Source organism: Sturnus vulgaris, chromosome 12 (assembly GCF_052056855.1).
Source record: "Sturnus vulgaris isolate bStuVul1 chromosome 12, bStuVul1.hap1, whole genome shotgun sequence".
In the NCBI taxonomy this organism is placed as follows: domain Eukaryota; kingdom Metazoa; phylum Chordata; class Aves; order Passeriformes; family Sturnidae; genus Sturnus; species Sturnus vulgaris.
This window is the reverse complement of record NC_142254.1, coordinates 10878198-10899112: the sequence shown is the minus strand read 5'-3', so window position 1 is coordinate 10899112 and position 20915 is coordinate 10878198. Positions and strand designations below refer to the sequence as shown.

Sequence of the window (20915 nt, the reverse complement as noted above, 5' to 3'; positions counted from 1 at the left end):
TTAGATTTGAGTATGCTGAATATTTGAGGTTAATTGAATATTTTCTTTAATAAAAATGAGATTTGCATGGGTAGAAAGAAATTTACTTTGAGCTTAGAAGGAAACTAATAGTCTTTTAGATTTTTGCATGGAGAAAATCGGAGTAAGTCCATAAGTAATCTAAAAAAATCACTAATTCTTATAATAAATAAAGCATTTTATATTATCTATAACTGGAACAGATTGACTGTTTTTAAAACATTTTAACTGCTACAAAAGGCTTCATGAGATTCATTGCTTTAAAAACATTTGAAGTTTTTCCCATACCTTTTGCACATTCTTCACTGTCATTGTTTGGCATGTGAGATACAGAAGATTAACAGAACCTTGTTGAAAAACAGTAAAATAGAGTTCCAGTGATCTGGACATACAAGATCCCATGAGTTTCCATTTTCACAGGTGGTTCAAGCATGTAACTTGGCATTAATTGGGTTTTTTCAACTATGACTTTTTCACTAAGATTGGTTAGAAGATAATTTTCTTTCTTCCAGAGTCTTGGAATAGAAAATTGGATGGGGAAATTTAGACAGTGCAGGATTATAGTCCAAAGCTCTTGATTGCTCTTGATGACATGGTGTGGTACCTCCTGATGATCACAGTGACTGAGAGGAGATGTTGTGTTTGTTACCACTGAAAAGAGTTATTAGAATATCTGAGGATGTTTCCAAACACTACAGGCCCATACATTCAAAGAACAGTAAAACCTGCCAAATTATACAGTGGTTCTAGAGAACAAACAGCAGAAATAGAAGAAAGATTTATGAAACCTGGCAAACATTTTATTTGATATTTAATTGGGAAACTTTATTTTCTCAAAAACTTTTCTCTCTTAGGTGAACATGTGACTATTTGAACGACTTGAAGTGCAAGTGGAAGTAGAGAGAAGTGTGGGAAAGATGGGATGGACTTTTTATTAAAAATAAACTTCTGAAGATCCCTATTCTAAAAGTGGATTCCTTAAATGTTAAGGCTTTGTATCAGGAAACATTGTTATAATTCTGTGTGTTTATTCCTTTTTTGTGATAAGCTCAAGACTGTGGAGCATTTTTTTCTTCATTTCATGAAAATCTGCTTCATCATGTAGTTGTTTAGTTTTTTTAGAATGTGAACTATGAAAAAAATGAACTATAGCAGAACAGCAATATTTTGAATTGCAGAGATTTCTAACAAGGTTTCAGGGTTATTGTAATCTTCAGCTTTTGCTAACTTTAAAATTATAATTTTAGGGGCAAACTGTCACAAGTTAATTTTGAATTATTCTTGCAATTAATTGGATTGAAATACGAGATGTTCCATGCCTTGCAGCAGTGTTAATGCTTCTAAGTTCAGGCACTACTAAGGGGTGCTATGGAAGCATGTTATTCATCAGGATCTAAAAATATATTTTCACTCTGGTTAATCATTTTCCCCAGATTTGAATGAAGTTCTTGTGCTGAATATTTTACTTACTTGCCTGAATTTTTCCATTGAGTTAAATGAATTTGAACTCTTCAGGTTTCTTAATCATTTGCATTTAAAATTGTTTTAGATACAATATTAGTAAACTTAGGAAATTCCATTTGGGATGCTTATGGGAAAGGGAAGAATCTGTTGATGTGGCATTTCCTTTGAAGTTCCCTGGCTGTCCATCTGTCTCCCTGCTGCCTCCCCATCACTTCCTGTGGTGGCCTCAGGAGCACTTGGCCATGAGAGCAGCACATGTGGAAAGTCATCCACAAGAACAGCAGATGACAATAACAGCTTCTTTAACCTAAGAAAGTAAGACATTGTGATGGAAACTAAGGATTCAAAGACAGAATGCCAGTGCTTTGCTTTCTGTTAGCAGAGCAAAAGGGGGCAAATTGCAGATTCCTTTGATGGAATGACCCAGCAACTGGACTGGCTGGGATAGTGACCCATTGCCAGCAGCAGTTCTGCTGCCCATCGGAGCTGGGGAGCGGCTTTGGAGAAAACTGAAACATCAGGAGCTCTGGGAATGGGCTTCCTAGCACTAGTACAGATGTATCCTTCAATAACATTCCTCTGCAAGGAATTTAGGCCTTCTTATCTCCTCATATCGCTGTATTCCAATACTCCCAGCTCCACAGCAGAGTTGATACTTTCTGGTTGTACAAAGAAGTTTATTTCGATGAGATGGGTTAAAGATTCCTGTCTGCACAGGGGAAAAGGAAACCTTACTATGATGTAGAGTCAAAAAGAATTGTTGTGAGTACAGTGGCAGAGTAACTAGAAGAAAGTGAATATTAAAAATGTTGGAGTTTAATGACAGAAATTTCTAGCTCTGCCTTCTCCCCATAAAAACAAATTAAAACTCTTCTGAAGAGCTATTTTTTATTCTTAGGGGTCTATATTCATTCTAGTTCTGTCCTAGCAAAACCTTTTCATTTTCATTTCTTTATTTAATTTTTTTTTAAAATTCCTTTAACACCTTTTCAGTTTTTATAATCTTTCACAGTAGTTTGCTGATATTTTCAGACTGATACCATTTGCAGTCAAGCAGCTACTTTCTCTAATATAAGATGCCCAAAAACTTCTTAAAGAATTTCTTAAACCCTGCTTCTCATTCTTCTAGTATGTTTTCCAAACTAAGGCTAACTTTCACTCTAGGTCATATTAATAGTACAAAAATTAAAAGCTGATCCTTGTGTTTGTATTTTAAATTAAAACAATGAAAAGCTTTCAGAGCACTCACTCACACTCCCCGGGCTGTGGATTTTCTCCAGTCCATTGGTCTAGAGGTTTCTCTTATTGAAATATTGTGGCAGGAAAGGAGGATTAAATTACTGAGGCTGTCAAAAAGGACAAGCACTCTGCCATACATTATCATTATCACTGGCTTCCTCAGTGGAAGAAAATGCAGTAAATCACTTCAAATACAAAGCAATAAAGACCACTGGCTTTTAAAATCATGAGTGCTATTGCCATTAACAGAAAGTGACAGCTATGTGGCATGCTTAGATGCTGCTTGTATCTTTTTTGACAGTGTGCACATAAACCTGCCAGTGACACACCATTAGATCACATGACCTTTCAAATTTGATTCTAGCATTGTTGCTTTTCCTTAGAAAAAAAAAAAGAAAGAAATGTTTATTTTTCTTTGTTCTTTTCCTCATACTCTTCTAAAAGGTGAAAAACATTTGATACTAATAGTAATTCTGATTTGCTTTGCAGTGATAAATGTGGTTAAGGCAGATAATTGTGCAGAAAGGGGTCTCAGGTCTGTTCTAAAGCCAGATCTACACACTGGCAGGTACACGTTAATGTTAGAAAACTCTGTTATAAGTCTTAGTAAATAATGTTAGTGGTTTGCCTTGTTGTTTGTCTCTTTTGAGGAGGTTTGATTGAGGAGTCAAGTACCTAACTAACTAACTAGAAAAAAGTTGTTTCAGCTAGGAATGATAAGTGCATTCTGATGGGACTATTGCTCTTATTTCTTCCCTGTATTGATTCATGTGACATGAAATACTGCAACCTCACCTAATGCTGGTTTAGTGCTGTGGTTTGGGGTTTGGTTTGGGAGTTTGGTTGGTTTGTTTTAAAAAAATTTGTTCAGCAAAAGAGAGAATCTATTACCAGTATTCCATTACTAATGAATCTGAAAAGTTCATATCTGCCCAGTGTAGTGTACTACATTTGTTGCTTTCTGAATTCAGTATGCTACTAAGAGTCTAAGAGCTGTAGGAAGTGTTCTTTGGCCTTAGAATTTCCAGAAATAGATAGACAGATAGACAGACAGACACACAGCTATTATGTGAATACATATGAGAAAGAATATAAATTATTCTTGTCCAAGTTCATAATAATAATAGTAATAAATTTGGTTTTATTCCATTTTTTTTTATTGTGATAGTATGTACATTACTTATACAGAATGAATTACATCATTTGATTACATTTTCTCTTGAAGGTCAATGATTAAAATGGAATAATCACTAATTTAAAGATTAATTTGATTTGTGGGAGAATAGGATACCTACTGATTATATTTGAAATGTTGGAGTTACTTGTAAATCTTTTAAACATGTATTTATTCACAAATCACTGATTCACTCCACAGTAAGGAGGAGGGATCTCTCTTCATTTCTAGATCTGAGTTTCGTGTCTTGGCCAGAAATCAGGTTTTACTGGAATGGAGCAGGGAACACCATAAAATGATTACTTGGGATGGAGTAGCAGAAGATTTGGAAATTGAAAAAAAACAACTGAAAAATACTTCGTAATAAGCAAGTAGATGACTTATTCTACCATATAGAATAGGAAAGTGGATAATGTTCCACTAAAATTTGACAATGCTGAGGATAAATACTCCTTTTTTTTCCTTTTTTTTTTTTTTTCCCTGAGGGATAAATTAGTAAAGGAGAACAGCTAGTCAGTATGCTGCGATTTCTCCTATAAATACTTAGATATTTTTGTACATTATTTTACAAGCCTAAGGTGAAAGTAGAAGTAAGATTACAGCAGTGAGCTTTCTGTCTGGACAGAAGCATTCACCTTCTACATGCTGCTGCCATGGTACTGTCCTCTGTTTCTGCAGTCATGGATGTGCCTGCCTTGGCTCGTGTTGAAATTTCAGTTCTGCATTGACTGAATAGGAAGACAGGAAATTCATCAGTAGTCCAGTTCCCCACTTGATCCTAGCAAGAGGACCACCAAGAAACAAAATTTATGGAAAGATTGTGCCCATACACCAAAAGTTTCCAACTCTGTGCATTTTAAACCTGGCCTAGTTATATCTTCAACACATGTTTTCTATCATGAGCCTTACAAACTAGTATCAGAGCTTTTTCAGCTGAAACAGGAACTGAACTTAACTAATGCTTTAAAGCTCAGGAAACCAAATTATCAAGGATATAAATATCATTGAAAATTGCCTGCAGATGGTTTAGCCTGACACTTTATTGGTGTTTGTGCTAGGCCAAATTATAGCAGCATAGGCAGTGTATTATGTGTATTAAGTAGTGTACTAATTTTTTTTTCCTGTCACAATGAATATTGCTGGAAATGATATTCATAATGATTTGATCCATATTGGAACATAAATAAATGGATAAATCACATGCTATTCTTTTCTTCTGAAAGAAGAATCACTTTAATGAATAGCTCTTGATACTTAAAGATATGCTATTATAATACATAAACTTATTGAAGTTGCAAAGTTGCAACTATAGGCTAATTCTATAGTTGAAACTGAACCAATGACCCTGAAAATAATGCATTTACAGCTTTATACTCTTGTCGTTTATGCTTACAAATAAATAAATGTTGGTTTGGCGTAGAATTTATATGAAATATATATATATATTTTTTTAGAGTCCTATTTAGGTTGGTAAAGAACTTTCAGGTCACTGAGTTCAACTGTTAACCCAGCAGTGCACTTGTAAATATCTCCAGGGATAGTGACTCCATCAGTTCCCTGAGCAGCCTGTTCCAGGGCTTGACAACTCTTTCTGTGAATAAGTTTTTCTTAATATCCAGTCTAAAATTTGTTTGGAGTGGAATTCACTGTTCATGAATATACGATTTGAAAATAAAGTTTATTGCTATTCTTTCAATTTCGTTTATTGATATGGAATAATTTTAAAAGTTTATTAGAAATGTTGATTTTGGTTCCACATTTGCATTAATGGTTTTAGTTGCAGAAAATGCAAAAATAATCAGTATCAAAAAATCAAAAATATGCTATTAAATAGAATTATATAAAATGTAAAGTACATGAGCATGAGGTAGTAGGAGACTAGGAAGACTGTTTGAAATCCTTTCTAGGTTAGTAACTTGCAAACCACAAGGATGGTTCTGCTCTTTTGACAAGCATATTTTCTTTAAGTTTTCAGACAGTTGTTGTCTCTGTCATTAATATGGAGATTTTAGTAAAATATTTGCTTTTCTTTTACCTGTTTGGTGTGACATGGGTAGCCTTTTTGTTTTGTTTCTTTTTTTTGTATAATGGAGATTCAAATTCCTTATTAATTTTAGGAAGATATACTTGTTAATATTTGTAAAACTTTGGAATAAAAACAGGATACAGAATTATTATCTCAGCATCTGGACTCCATCATTATTTACTTACATGTTCAGGTCTCTAAATCAGTTAATAGGACACATTCCTGGCCGTTCATTTGACTTTTTGTAACTGCGTCATAGTTATTTTTTTAATTCTGCCACTTTTGCCTGCATTTCAGCATTTTAAGAGTGTAGAAATTTCAGCTGTAGTGAAGCTTCCCTGATTCCTCATGCTGTAGTTGAAGTGTAGAGACCTGGAGGTAGAGTGTGTGCTCTTCTGACAAGTGTCAGGACAGACACATGTGAGGAATGGAGGAATCCATTCTCCTAACAGTCACCCTGCTGTGATAACAAGAGTGAACAGCTTTGTGCAGGAGGTTTCCGGCCTGATCCTGACAGGTGCATCATTTCTTGGTGGGAAATGATTGTTATTCCAAGGAACAGACTATATGAAGTCGTTGTTCCCCAAAGTAACAAAATCTGGGCCTCTCTGTTTTAGAATAGAGCATGTGTACAGTGTAAGCTTCACAGCAATATACTGAATTCATGCACAAAGTTTTCTACTTGCTGCTTAAAATCTCTGATCTCTGGAATTAAAAAAAAAAAAAAAAAAGGATCAAATTTTCCTGTATAAGAATTGCTGTCCAGTTGCTTTAAATTACCTGCTGGTGATAATGCCTTTAAGTGTTGTTCTAAAAACAAAAATAAATAATCCTTCAGGCTTTCATTGTAAAACACATTTTAAGCTTAAAGCAATTATTTTTTTACTTTTCTTTTGAAAAACTGGTTTCATTTAGTTCTTTATTCTTTCCTGCAGTGCCTAGCAATTATCTTCTCATATGGTGCTTTTTTAACAGGATGTTAAAATTTCTTCCTATTCAGTAGGTTTGGAATTCCTGCAAGGGAGTATGTACTTACACCTGGTATTACAGAAAAGAAATGTGGAAATCAGCTAGAGGGAAAGTCTGGAATCCCAGAGAGAAATGTAGGAGAGAAACACTACCCATAGCTTTATTCATGTATTCATATTTTGTGTAAGATATCCTTTCCTGTAGCCTTAGATGTAACCTAACTTGATGTTACACATTTGAAATTATGCCTATTGTAACATTTTAGGTTGTAAAGCTCACAGACATTCACAGTTTGAACGATATTGCCAAGACATACCAAATGTTAGCTCTAAATTCCTGTCATTTTGTCAGTCTTGGTGTTTTTTGGCCCCAGCACAAGCCACTAACTCAAGCCAGCTCCAACACAATACTGGAATTATGTGTTTGAAAGAAAAGCCATACTTGGAGGCAATGGGTGTAATTTAAGTTCACAGAAGAAAAGCATATATTTTGTGTAGTTGTTTGTATAGCCATCTAAACAAGAATTGTACCATGGAATGGTAGGAGGGGGAACAAAAGTGAAACATTTCTGTAAGCCTGTGGATCCATGGCTACAACTTCTCTTTCCCTCTAGTACAGTTAAATAATACCAAAGATGAAGGGAAGATTTAAAAGAGAGGGTCTTGTATTATTCTTGTGATGGAAAATGCTGAATTTAATTGATAAAGAGTTCTTGTTTATGCAGCAGAAGAATACAAAACAGAATGCATTTAGTCTTTTTTCTGTTTTTAAAGTTGATTTTTTAATAATTTTTTGAATGCAATTTTTTCTTTGTGTGTTTACCCTAAAATTTACAGTGCTCAGTGAGACCCCAGAAGATGAGCAGGAACTTTAATGGGAAAATACTGATTTTGCTGAATCTGTTTGAAAAAGGAGCCAAGAAATACCATTGAACAAGACACTGATGGTGAGTTTTAGAGACCACTTTCTTGTAAACTTTTGTGGCTTAAAAATGATTTGTCGAATTTCTACTTTTCTCTGCAAGATTTACTGTGAAAGTAATTGTTTGACATTGTGTCAAGAAGAAATTTTTTAGTATTAACTAAAGGCTTCCACATTTGTTTGCAAAAGTCTGCAGAAACTATTACTGTCATTCCTTAAAATATGTTTAAAAAACCCAAAACCAAACAGCATCCCCAGCTCATAGTAATTAGTGTATAAAACCTAAGAACTTTAAGGACATGTCTGCTTCCTGTAATTCTCTATTTTGTACAACATACTTCACTGTAATAGGACAATATATTTTTGTTAAAATTTATGTCAGTAATTCTGTATTGCTGATGTCTGTATCTTATTTAAAATTACAGTATAACCACTAGAGTAGCTCCAGCTTTTGTGTCCTCCATATGAAACTCTATTCAAGACAGTATGAAATACTGGGGGGTTGGTTAGGGCTCAGTTCAGCATGAGCAGCCCTCTGAAAAAGCCTGTGAGCAGCCCTGCCCTGTGACTCCCCAAAGCCAGGTGAGGTGAGCAGGAGCTGTGGAATCTTCTCTTCCCTGGGCCATTGGAGAGTGTTTTTATAGTGCTCATCAGAAGACTTGAGAAGGTTACTCAGTCCTCTCACAGGCAGTGAAGGAAAATATTCTCCTTGCTTAGAGTTTCCTGTTGCCTGTGGTAGCAGGGTCGTGGTTACCAGTGGTGCATTTTTCTCCTCCCCCTTCATTTCAATCCTCTTTCCTATTGTGTTGAAGCTCGGGGAGGAAGCTGGGAGTATCTTTGTGACAAAGCAGCCCCTCTGTGGGTGCATGAACTGGCTCCAAGCCTGGACACAGTGCACACCAGGTGCTCTGCAGAGCAGGAATTCCAGTTAGCCCTGCTGGAATGCCAGGCCAGTGTGACTTTGGTACCTCTACTGTTGGGGGCAATTACCATACCTTGACCTATGGGGAGCTGAGTACTGAGGGAAAGAAATAGACTTTCTTACCATTTCCATTATCATGCATGATTTGCATCCATACAGTAGCTAAAATACTCAAAGAAGAGTATAAATACTCAAAGTTCGAGGAACACTATAAGGAAAATGCAAATAATCAAATTCCCATACCCTAGAAAAGTAATACACTGATTTGATGCACTTCTTAATGTGGCTGAACACTTAAGCTTCTCTGCACCCGTAATTTTTCTCCAAATATTTGTACAAAAGCACATTTCCTCTAAAAAGGTATTTTGTAGTCTCTCACTGGAAAATTGTTTTTGTTCTGGTTTTTAAGGCCATAGTTCCCATTGTCATAATTCCAATTTGATAGGACTTATTAGTGATACAAATATGATTTCTTACCCTTGAAAGTCAACTTCCACAAAACTCTTAAAAATCCTAATCATCATCTGAAAGAATTATTATGACAGGAAGGACTGGTTTTTGTTACTAGTTATTGTTCTGTGAAAAGCTAATCATTATTATGTAATGACAGCTACTTCAACATTGAGAAGCATTTCTTCCCCTAATCATGAGACATTTGAACCAATTTTTACTTTATGTGCATTATATCTATTAAAGTGATAGTAGCAGCTAAAATTACTTCTATTCTTTTTCTTATCCACACTTCTGCTCTTTCCTGCAGATGCTATAAAGTTATGTTTTTCTGTTGCATCCATAACATATAACAGTTATATTTTCTGAAAATGTAAACATTTCGAAGAATTTAAATTAATTTTGCATTAATATATGTCAGATCATGGCAGAAGAGCATGTTACTGTATTTTCTTGGACATATTTATTGGAAAGGGATCTGTTCTCGAGATCTGGACATCGACTTCAATTAAATGTAATAGCATGATAAATAGAATTCCTGAGTAATATTTTCCAAGGTGGATATTGGTTTGAGGGAAAAAGAATAAACTTAGATGCAGAAAACTTCCTAGGACACTACCACATGAAGATATAGTCATTCTCAGATACCATGTGCTTCATTCACTCTATTTGAGGACTGCAGGCATGGATCTTTTTCATATCTTGTTCCTTTCATTGCTGGTTGTGTGGAAGTGGCCTCTATGAAATTTGAAGCAACTAAGTGCATGGCTGAGCAACAGGATGGATGAAAAAGAGGCTGTATAGTCAAGACATCTAACAGTAAGTCTCAGTGATAATAAAACAATATGGAAACTGGTAAGATAGGGTTAACGTTCTGATATCATGAATTATAGTTATCCTGTTGTTCTTACAGTAAAAACAATACTGTCCTCTGAAGTCTGCTCTGAAGTTGACAGTTCACAGTGATTTGTTCAAGAATATACAAAAAACTTTGGATCTCTAAGAATAGCATCCAATATTTCCTATAACAGGTCTGTGAACAGGGTGAGTGATGGAAGGTTTATCCTGTGTTTTCCCTTCTCTAAACCTCTCCTGAGCTGTCCCAGCAGCCAGGCAGTTGCAACGTGAAGCATCATTGCATGTCCCAGAGTACTTATCCTAATTAATAGAGTAAATACATAACCTTGCTATTTGTCAGCTGTGTAATTTGCTTTGAAAAGATATGCTGGCAAGATTATTTGTTTTTATTCAAATTCCTTCTAGAGTCGTGTTAGGCAGCCTCATTGCTTTTTGTGCAGGACTGGGAAAGAGCCTCATTTTTGACTTAGCAGCTTTAGCAGCATGTTTTAATCACAGCAGCAGAGATTCTGGCCCTCTGGGCTTACTTAGATATTGTAAAAGAGTGCAATTTTAAATCATGTCAGCTAATTTCTGTAACATAGAAATTTTAAATACTACTTCAAAACCCACATACACAAAGATGAAGGTAGTTAGTTTAGTCTAGGGGAATTATCATCTTTGCTCATACTTCACTATTTTACAACACACAGAAGCTTGAAATTTAAATAATTTTGCATTGCACAAACTGGAAAGAATAACTTGCTATTTAAATACTAAAATTGTCCAGGCTGACTTGTGCATCATATACACAGTATATGCATTAATTGGTATATCTTTTACTTAAAATTATTTCTGACAATGCATATATGTTTTCAGTAGAGCTTGGAACACCTTTATTTACACATTGTGAAAAATTATTTATTTATATAGACAATTATTATACAAATAGTTTTCTTTATTTCAGAGTTAATTCCAGCCTTGATATTTTCATTGATGTACGTTCTAGTTCTTAGAGCGCTCGGCTTCCAGTAGGCTGAGTTCCTGAAAAGTAAAATTTCTTTATTATTTGTTTACTTCTCCCTTTTTTTTTTTCTCTTTTTTTTTTTAACGTACACTAGGAGCCTTTTATTCTGTCCAAATGCTAAGGAAGATTATCAGAACAGAAGTGAAACCTTAAATGAAATTGCTAATGCTGTTTTATAATGTTTCCTTTCTAGTGTTTGATTCACAAGATGATAGTGCAGTAATTGGAAAGCTCAAAGGAGCAGTGGAAGCTCTCCATGCACTGCCCTCAGTGGAGAGGGGAATGCAAAGATGACTACGAGGCATGAAAGGAAGTTTGCCTACAGAAAACCCTTCTCCCAGTGTAAATACATGCTTGATAGTGCATCAAAGATGAGATCTTTGTAATTCCTACAGTATATTTAATGTATAATTTATGTGAAAAGGACGCTTGATTTGTAGTTGTAAAGTTTTGTATACTTTTCAGTCTGTTTGTTTTTATATTTCCCCCCTAGGCTAAGAATATCTCCACAATGGACAACGTCTTGTAAATAATTAATACCTACATGATTGAACGATGTGCTTTATTTGCATTTTTAAGATTTTTTTTCCTACATAAAACAGTAATAAAAATGCAAGTCAAAATTTTAATTTTTAATAAAAAAACCATAAGCCTTAGAAAACTGATTAAAAATACTTTTATGTTATCCCTAATCACCCCGCTAAATGGAATGCCTGTGATTAGCCTCATTAAGAATTTTATACTGTGAAGATTTTATTAAAAGCAATATATGAAAATTACTTGGATTAATGTGTTAATCTGCCTCTTTAAAATGCTAATATCCATTTTATGCACATTAAATCTCAGTATGTGTTTTCTTTGATGCATGCAGTTCCTATCAATTAAATATAAAAAATTAGGCTAGTTGCAGGACTTATTAAATTACTGCAACCTTTTTTTAAATAACTTTTACCCTTCTACTAACATTATAATCAGCTGTTTATGGTTACCATAATTTGAAGTAGGGGGAGGGTAGGCACAGTCATTTTCTGTACAGTAGATGATTTACTTGCAGCCAGCATCTGTCAAAGCACAAAAAGAAGCCATAGAGTGTCAGATTTTGCTTCACCTACTTTGGGCTTTAGGGATGGGCAACTGTTTTCATTTGGGTTTTGTCACTTTTAGAACTTACATCAAACATATACAATAAATTGTTGTATCTGAATAACTACTGCCTAGTGTGGAAAGTTAATTTTACAGCTTTTAACCAATCTCAGTGAAGGATTTAATTGATATTTTTAATGGAGCTGTGAATCAATGCTGCAAAAGGATTGTCTCTTGAGAACGAGGATATAATACATTTCATTTTTTAATTTACTTTTTTTTATTTGTCATTTTCTTCAAAGGATTTTATAGACTGTGGATTTCCACTGTTTGCAAACAGGCTATGTTTCTTCATAAGCATATGTAAAGTATTCAGAGAGATAAGTAATTTATTAAAATCTACCTAATTTGCCGTGATATATTAAATCTCTGCTTCAGTGATCACAGACCATTTCATTTAGAGAATTAGGCATTCCCTCTTTGTGTGATTAAAGCTCTGGAAAATGAGTTCTTTGCTCCTATTTGTGAACATTCAAAGCCTGCTAATGGCAAGAAGATGGAATAGATTATGAGACAATTCATTACAGTTCAACAGAAAAAAACCCTGCTATAATGCAGAAATGCAAGTATGAATATCTGCATATAGTTTGAACCATCTGTGCTCTAATGGCTTCAGTAATGGCTCTTCGTCTTCAGTAGGCTTTGAAATGACATCCATACAATATTAATTTGTTGATGTACATTATGAGGCCAATGGAATGAATATATTCTGACCACAGAAATCTCGGAATTCCAGCATGGTCTGCTGGTTGACTCCATTTTAGGACCTACCATCTTCAGTAGTACTTCTCATCCAGACTTAGCCAATCCTCACAGCGTTTCATTCCTCTGGAGCTTTAGGAGACCACAGACAGCTGCATTCCTAAACCCCTCCATTCTTCAGTTAATGGCCATATGTTTGTTGTCATTTGGGCTGGCACTTAGTTCATCATTTTAGCCACTATTTCTAGCTTTTTTTGGCTCTGTGCATCTATATTGTCAATAAGACTGTTATTATACATTACAATAATTTGAAACAGCCAGATTCAACACTGAGATTAACTGAGTGGCTTTTTAGAAATTTGGTTGTGGTATTCTGTCAGGAGGTTCTTATTATTCTTTTAATACTTTGCAAACCAAACTAAATATCCTGCACATAAACAAAGAAGCGAATTGTATTGCATTTTTGTGTGTGACTCTTTAGTGACTTGCAGGAGAACTATGTTAACTGATGCTTGTTTTCTTCTGAAATAAACCATGTGGTAAAATTAGAAAATCAGTGATGTTCATCTCACTTAAACATTTACAGTAACACCCTTAACACTTAATCTTCACCATCTGAAGTTGGAAACTTAGAAACCAAGCGTTCATATATTCATTAAACACAGATCTCTTCAGTAAGTTACTGCAAAATATTCCAGTTGACATTTGGTTACATTGTGTTAACTGTTCTCAGTGACTCCAACATTAACATGTATAATTTGCCTCAGGTTCCTGGACATATTTCTTCGTAAGGCTCACTGTTACTCAGTTTCGGATTTAAAAAAAATAATCCTGATTTCTATTCATGTTTATTGCTAAAACAGATATAATATTCTGCAAGGATTTTCCCAACAGATGGATTGGATTATTTTATGCAACATAAACATGCAATCATACCAGAAAGTTTTGTTCTTGCATTAAGTAGTCTGTATTTCCAAAATACTCTTAAATCTTAATTCTAAATGCTACATTGTGCAGGGAAAGTGGAAAATGTAACCTGGTACTATTTTGTCTAGATTTTAGTAATGAATAGCTTGAAGAAAGCTTGCCTCTATGTAATCTCTAGGCTAAGGTACAAAGGAGCCATATTAAAGCTAGGTATTACCATGCTTTAAAATGTTACTCAATTAACATTCATTTTTGTGGAATAGATGAATTTTTACTACGGCATAACTTGGTCACCACAGTGGTTCTGCATAAGATGAAGTTACAGTGTCAAATGATCAGTTTTGTTATTATATCTTTTCCCATTTATCGTTATAGCTTATAGCTTTATGATGATATCTTCTGGTGTGATAACTGCTGTTCTCCAGGTTGCCAGGAATGTTGATCAAGATGGAAAATTTTTTAGCTCAAATAAATTTTATCTGTTTTAAATGTTGTTTTTAACCTTTTATAACCTTAACCTAGGAACAGAAGTTGTAAGAGTAAATACATCATGAACAGCTCTGTGAATTCAATCTTTCTGTAGAGTTAATAGTAATATTGCTTTAAAATGCTTTTTATTATTTTAAGGCATAGTGAGACATTGTCATAGTTCAAGAAGTCTCCAAACATATCAAGACTAAATATTAGCTGCTAAATTTAATTTTGTTGCTTTGTGTTAGAACTGAGAAATAAATTAAAATATAGGTTTAAAATTGGGCTACAAACCATATTTCATATTTCAGAGCCAGAGAAGTGTTATATGTTTTAATTATGGACACCTCTTTTTGCAGGTGTTAACAGTGACTTATCCATCAGTTTTTTGAGATATTCCAAAAGATAATAAATATTTTATATTACTTCACCTACATTATGTTTTTGTTATAGCTCTTAGCAATTGGACTAGATCCCAGTCCTGCAACTGATACTGAATTGGAAGAAATGTATGAAATTATTTGCAGAATATAAGTTCAGGTTAGTACCTTAGTATGCACATGATAAAAATGTGCTTTTGGCACAGTAAGCCCCATGTGCTTTTTGCTTTTTGTTTCTTTTTGGTATTTATGACAAATTTTATTTCTTTTTCCACCTTTTAAAATGGGACAAGGCAACTTCTGAGGAACTTGAATCATGCATCTGTGGGTTTTAGAAGCATTTTAAAAGGTTTTTTTTTCGTTTTTAAGGTCATTGCTGAGTCATACTTTAAGCTCTCAGCATCTGCTAGCATCAAAGTCAAAATCAGTCCTAGCAAGATTTCATCTCTTACAAGAGCTGCTTGTAAATGATAAGGTACCAGCTGAGGATATTTTGTCTGTGGAAATAAGCAATTACAAACCTTTGAACAGAAATGCTGCTGAATCTCAGTGGTAGTTCTGTCACAATGCTATGCCAGGATAGGCTCATTCTGGTTAGGGCACCTCAGGTGGCCTCTAGTCCAGCCTCCTGCAGGGTGAGGGGTATCCAGCCTGGGCTCAGGGAACAGTTTCTGTCTGTGTGTCCTGTCATGAGCTGGTGTCCAGGCCAGAGCAGATACAGCCCTGAGCAATGGGGTCTAACATCAAGAGCTGACCATTACTGGTGTCTAAATACATCTCACTGCAGTAGTCCAGTGTCTGCCACTGTGCAAGACAGGTCTTGAGCTTGATCAAGAAGTGATTTGTTTGTGGATTTGGAAAATAATTTATTTCCAAGTTAGACAAAATGTCATTCTTTTTGGATGCAAAATTATTTCCTACATATTCAAGCAGCAAGAACTAAAGTGTTGTTGAAAAACTATTGGGGAAAAACGGTCAATTCTTTGACCTACTACTACAACAACAACAAAAAAATCAATGAAGTGAAGTTTCTTTTTCTTGAAAAACTGTTAACCAGTGCTTATTTTGATTACCTACTTATAAGTATAAATAGCTACAGTAGCTGATAGTCTTTGATTTCAATGATAATGAAAAACAGAAGATGTTCTACCATATACAGGGCAATTTTCCCAGTGAAATGAAAGGAGACACCAATCAGCATCTGATTCCAAACACAAAGTACACGAACAATGAAGAGAACACAGAAAACCTAAGAAAACATAAAAAAAAAATCTTTACAGAAAATCTTTCTACATTTTGAAAATATTCCTTAACCTTTCTTCTGTAATAAGCAGTTATTTTAGTATAGCAAAATCAGACCCATTTGGAAACTTTCCAATTGGTGTTGTTAGTGGTATAATTTACATCTTAGATGAAATGCACAAAAATGGATGTATTTATAAAACAGAACCAGTTGTGTATCAGCATGCAGTAGATATAACCTCAGCAACAGTATATATTGGCAGGCCTATGTACAGTTAAGGCAAACAAGGCTGTGTAACTTGTCATTTATTTTAGAATGGAATTTAGTGATTGACTCAAAGTCTGTAGTAACAGAGCTTTTTGCAGACGTTTGTGAAAGTTATGTGGGATTCTATTTCCACCCACAACATGAGACAGACATGATAGGGGCTGTAACAGAGGCCCTGTGCAGCTGTTGATGGATCCTAGAGCAGCATGTGTTGTGGGGAGCAGTGGGTGCTGGAGCTTTGGTGAATCTCTCCTCTGTGTCTTCTCTCTTGGAGCTGGCACGTTTAGGAAGAGCACAGAATTTGGCTGTGAGACAGGCTGTTTCTGCATTTTCATCCTTCTCTGAAGGATAGTCTCCCTAAGGCAGGAGAGGTAATTTTGTTTTAAAATCAACAGACGGGCTCTGGGGAAAGTTGACAAGAACTTCCTAGGTGCTACAAATCAAAATACTTTTTGTGTTTCACTTGCACTGCAGTTAAGTGGGAAGTCCAAATTCTATCAGGTCCATAACCTTAATTCTTGCACTTTTGGTTCATTGTAAATTTTGGTGAACTTTGGCAAGTTGCAGTGGTAACAGAAAAAAAAAAACAAAAAAACAACAAAAACAGAGCACAGAAAGATGTAGGGAAAAGAGATTAAGCTCTAAGAATTAGTTTATCATTACGAGGGCAACAGATTGGCTTGACAATCCAACAGAATAATTTCCTCCTAACAGAAACAATCCTTGTAAAGGTCCCAAATAAAAGCATCTGTGATGTTGCTGAGAGAAAGACTTTTATTCAAATAAGAGTAGAAATTATTTATGCATTTACTGGAAACTTCCCTCCATCTTTATGCTTGCCATGTGAGAAATGAGGTTTTACAATTAATGAAGGAAGAAGCATAACTACTTGTGACTGTTCTGCTGTATTTAAGCTAATTCCTACACATCAGTGCCCATCATCCGGGAGGAAGCAGAGAGGACTGGAAATCTTTTCATAATGTTTCCCACTTCTTCTGAGGCACGTTGAGGAAAATCCCTGTAACCACAGACCACCGGGGTGCAGCCTGGCTGCTGCAGGAACACCTGGTGGAGGAGAGAGCAGAGGTGGGACCTGAGAGATTTAAGAGCTATGTCTACCTGAGAGTAACTTCAGCTGCAAAGGATTTGGTGGTTTTTGAGTGCCTGCAAGAAATATGGGCTCCTTTTTGGGGTTGCTGTATGTCAGTGGGGAAAGGGAGGGAAAAGGTGGGTCTGGGGGTTGAGGAATTTACATGGGAAGTGTGCTGGGAGACAAGGGACAAGAAAAAATAAGATGAGGAAATGAAAAGGAAAATGGAGAGAGAAGTTAGCATTGTAAAGAAGTGGGTGTCCTATCCAAGGTGAGCTTTCCCACTGAGCTTCTCCTCAGCATCAGTAACAGGCCTGGGTTTGGGTGCAAAGGGATGGCCCGGGGGGATCCTGGAGGGATGTGGGGGGATGGTGTGAATATGGTTTTGTGTTTGGTCGTTTGCCTGTTTTACTATTGAGCCTGATTTCTTGAAGCTTTTACATTAGAGAAAAAGGAGGTTTCCACACATGTCTGCAGGATCTTTGCCTTGGAAGGATACTTGCCAGGACTTTGCTAGCAAATCTGTCACACAGGGGTTATTTTGTACAAAGGGAAGATGCAGGACACAGCTGAACTTCACAGTGTGGTTGGTCCCTCCTCAGCCACATCATCAGCTGTCCATGTGAAATCAAACTCTGGACACAAGCGTGCAGGGAAATGAACTGAAGATGGGTCCTGGCACACAGCTCATAAAAGGGCACAGACAGAAAAACATCAGGAGGAGACAAAGAGGGTGCTGGAAAGCGGCTGTTTGACTTCACCTGGAATTCAGTCATGTCAAAACACATTGACAAGACAGCATGATGCTTCTCAGACTTAGTTAAAAGACAAAAAAACTCCAACAAAATACAAAAAAACCCCCCCAAAATACCAAAAAGAAAATGCAAAAAGAAAAAATAAAAAACAAACAAACAAACCCACAACAAAACAAAACCCAAAAAGCCCCACCCAGTAATTTGTAAAACACCAGAAATTATGGGATCATGAGGTAATCTCTTGTGGTAAAATGTCTGGTCTGCTTTTTTTTTACTATGTATTTTATGATTAATTTTTCTTGTAAAGTAGTACTGTTGATACCAGTTACACACATGCTGTCTGAGTATTAACGTGAAAATGTAAGTTCATTTTGGGAACTGCTGGAGGGTGGATGCTATTCACATCTTGTAATCCTTGTTTATGTTATGCTCTGTCTATTAAGTAAAATAGTTTAAGTGCACTAAGTGAAATGGGAGATTTATATTTTAAGGTAGGGTAATGTTTAGAGAAATAATTGTTAGCTGCATCACTGAAAAAAGCAAATATATAATTCATTTTCTTTGGGTTTAAAGCCAGAAAAGACATTAGTTGTAAATTATTCTGACTCCCTAACAAAGGCTCTTGAATTTAGTTACTTGCCTGGATTACTGAAGGATCTCAGGCCACTTTAGGAGGAAGGTCTGCAGTCACTTTCTCACTTCGTTACTGCAGTTTGACATCCAGCGTGTTTTACTCTCAAGCTTGAAGCTTAAATGGAGCGTGACGGTTTGTCTGATTTGGTTCCCATTATTTGACATCCTTCACTTGAAATCATGGTTCTACCCAAATTTGCTAAAATCTCACCTGAGATCTGACCACTTCATTGTGAGAACCTCACAGCAAGACTAGCCCTAGTTTTGGGGGTTTATTACAAGTGTTATTGTTCTACTTGACAAGGTTTGCTGTAAAAATATTTTCAGTGCTACTCCTTTATTTTCACCAATCTGATCATTTAAAAAACTAAACATAACTTTGAAAGGTAAACCAGTTCGTTGCATATTAAATGATATAAACTATATAATATTTTAATTTTAAAATATAGTTGTATAATGTAGTGAGGCGCATTTGGAAAATACTATTTTATGTCTCACTTTTTTTTCCTTTGTTAGCATGCCTCATTTTAGCATTTGCTGTCAGGGGAAATGTATGGCAAAACTTTCATTTTTCAGTTGATACTAAGTTGATACACAACAGAGAACACCGTTTTATTCTTAAATATGAATTCATTGTTAAACACAATCTCATTATGCATGCTAAATAAATATTTTGCAATTTATGTCAACTTCTATATTAATCCATGGTCTGATATTTAGGGTGTTAAATTATTGCTTGTAAAAATTGCTCATTCGGGGGAGAATTATTTATCAAAATGTAAGTGCGGAAAACCAATTTTTTCAGATTGGTCTCTCAGAAATCCTTTGACAGCAAACTAGAGGAATATAATTGTCCTTCTCTTTCATTTCTCAGCACCTTTGAGACTAGTTTGCTATTTTATCTTCAGCATTTTTCTGGTATATACACCAGATACGTCCTCAGCACACTACCTGGAGAAGAAAATGGAATTTAAACTTTCCATGTTACAGAACTGATATAGACCACACAGTAAACTTAGGTAAGTGCTGAAAGTACCCACTTCGTGTCATGGTATTACAGAGAACAAAGTGCCACTTGTGGATGAAAGTTGCCCCCTACTGTCTGATGTGACATTTGCATACAGAATTGTTATTCACAACTTTTGAGGTTAATTTGTCTACTGTTTCTTTAAAGAACATGTTTTAACTCTAAATTTTAGAATTTCATATGGACATATGGTGCATAGAAGATCAGATGTTACAGGAAGAAAATGAGCTGAAAGACTGCTCTAGTAAAAGCCTGGTTCTAGCATTTGCTAACAAACATTTATTGAGATAATGATTGGTGTTTCATTTCTAATTTTGAGGGACTCTCTATCCTTGATGGTATTATCAATCTTTAAAGCAAATTTGTTTAAAATATTCATTTTCAGGGTCTATTTAGTTGCTGCAGATTACCCCTTTGTGAGCTCTTATTTTAATCATACAGTAATTGCAGAGTATCATTCTATAATGTATCAACTGCACATGGTTAATCTGAGAAATATTTTTTGTTCAAATAGTTGTAGACATTAAGAAACAAATATACAAGCTTTTAAGTTTTAAAAAAATCTTTCCTGAATAGTGTAAATTCCCTTAAATAATAGTAGTTAGTACAGCTTCACTACCTATGGAAACTTTCTGAGAATTTGTCAGCAGTGCAACTTAGCAGGTCAAAATCCTTACATGAAAAAATAATTTAAGGACTGAGAAGAAATTAATCACAAATGCCAAACCTCTGGGAAGCTTGTAAAGCATTGTCCCAGTCACAATGTAAATATATGTCCCCACTTCCACTGCACAAATGGTACTTGAAAACAGCTACAGTGGTAACAAAACAATTGCCAATGTTTATGCTTTCAAATTATGTCTGTCAGAACAACTTGCATGTACAGATCTCAAATGATTTAGTAATGAATGCCAAACATAACTTTGTAACAGATGATGACTGGCATCACATTGATATTATTAACTTTTTTTACATTGTTATTATTAAGTTTTAGATACCATTTTTGTTGGATATGGAAATACAGGGTTTTTTTTTTCCAAATACAATCTTTGGATTGCAATTTCCAACAAGGAATCCTTAAAGCATTTTATAAACTGTGTAGCACAGAGAAATTGCTTTGAAAAAAGAAACAGAAGAAAAGCCCTTCCTCGAGGCAGCTGGTGAGAGTTGAGGATCTGTCAATGGCAAAGTGGCAACACAGCCATGCAAGGACTGAGATTGCAGAGCTAA

General features: G+C 35.3%; 1 long non-coding RNA gene across 40 annotated transcripts in view; it reads left to right on the top strand.

Moving 5' to 3' along the window:
* Nucleotides 1-12254, top strand: part of LOC106857142 (uncharacterized) — a 49387-nt gene extending 37133 nt beyond the window's left edge. For 28 of the 40 annotated variants that reach the window (XR_015806281.1, XR_015806267.1, XR_015806270.1 and 25 more), the window contains 3 exons: nt 7727-7836; nt 8624-10002; nt 11241-12254. This is a non-coding gene — a long non-coding RNA (uncharacterized LOC106857142). Of the gene's footprint in view, nt 1-7726; nt 7837-8623; nt 10003-10096; nt 10228-11240 lie in introns of all 40 variants that reach the window. The other 12 variants (XR_015806284.1, XR_015806287.1, XR_015806294.1 and 9 more) reach the window with 8 other exon arrangements.
* Nucleotides 12255-20915: the final 8661 nt, after the last annotated feature.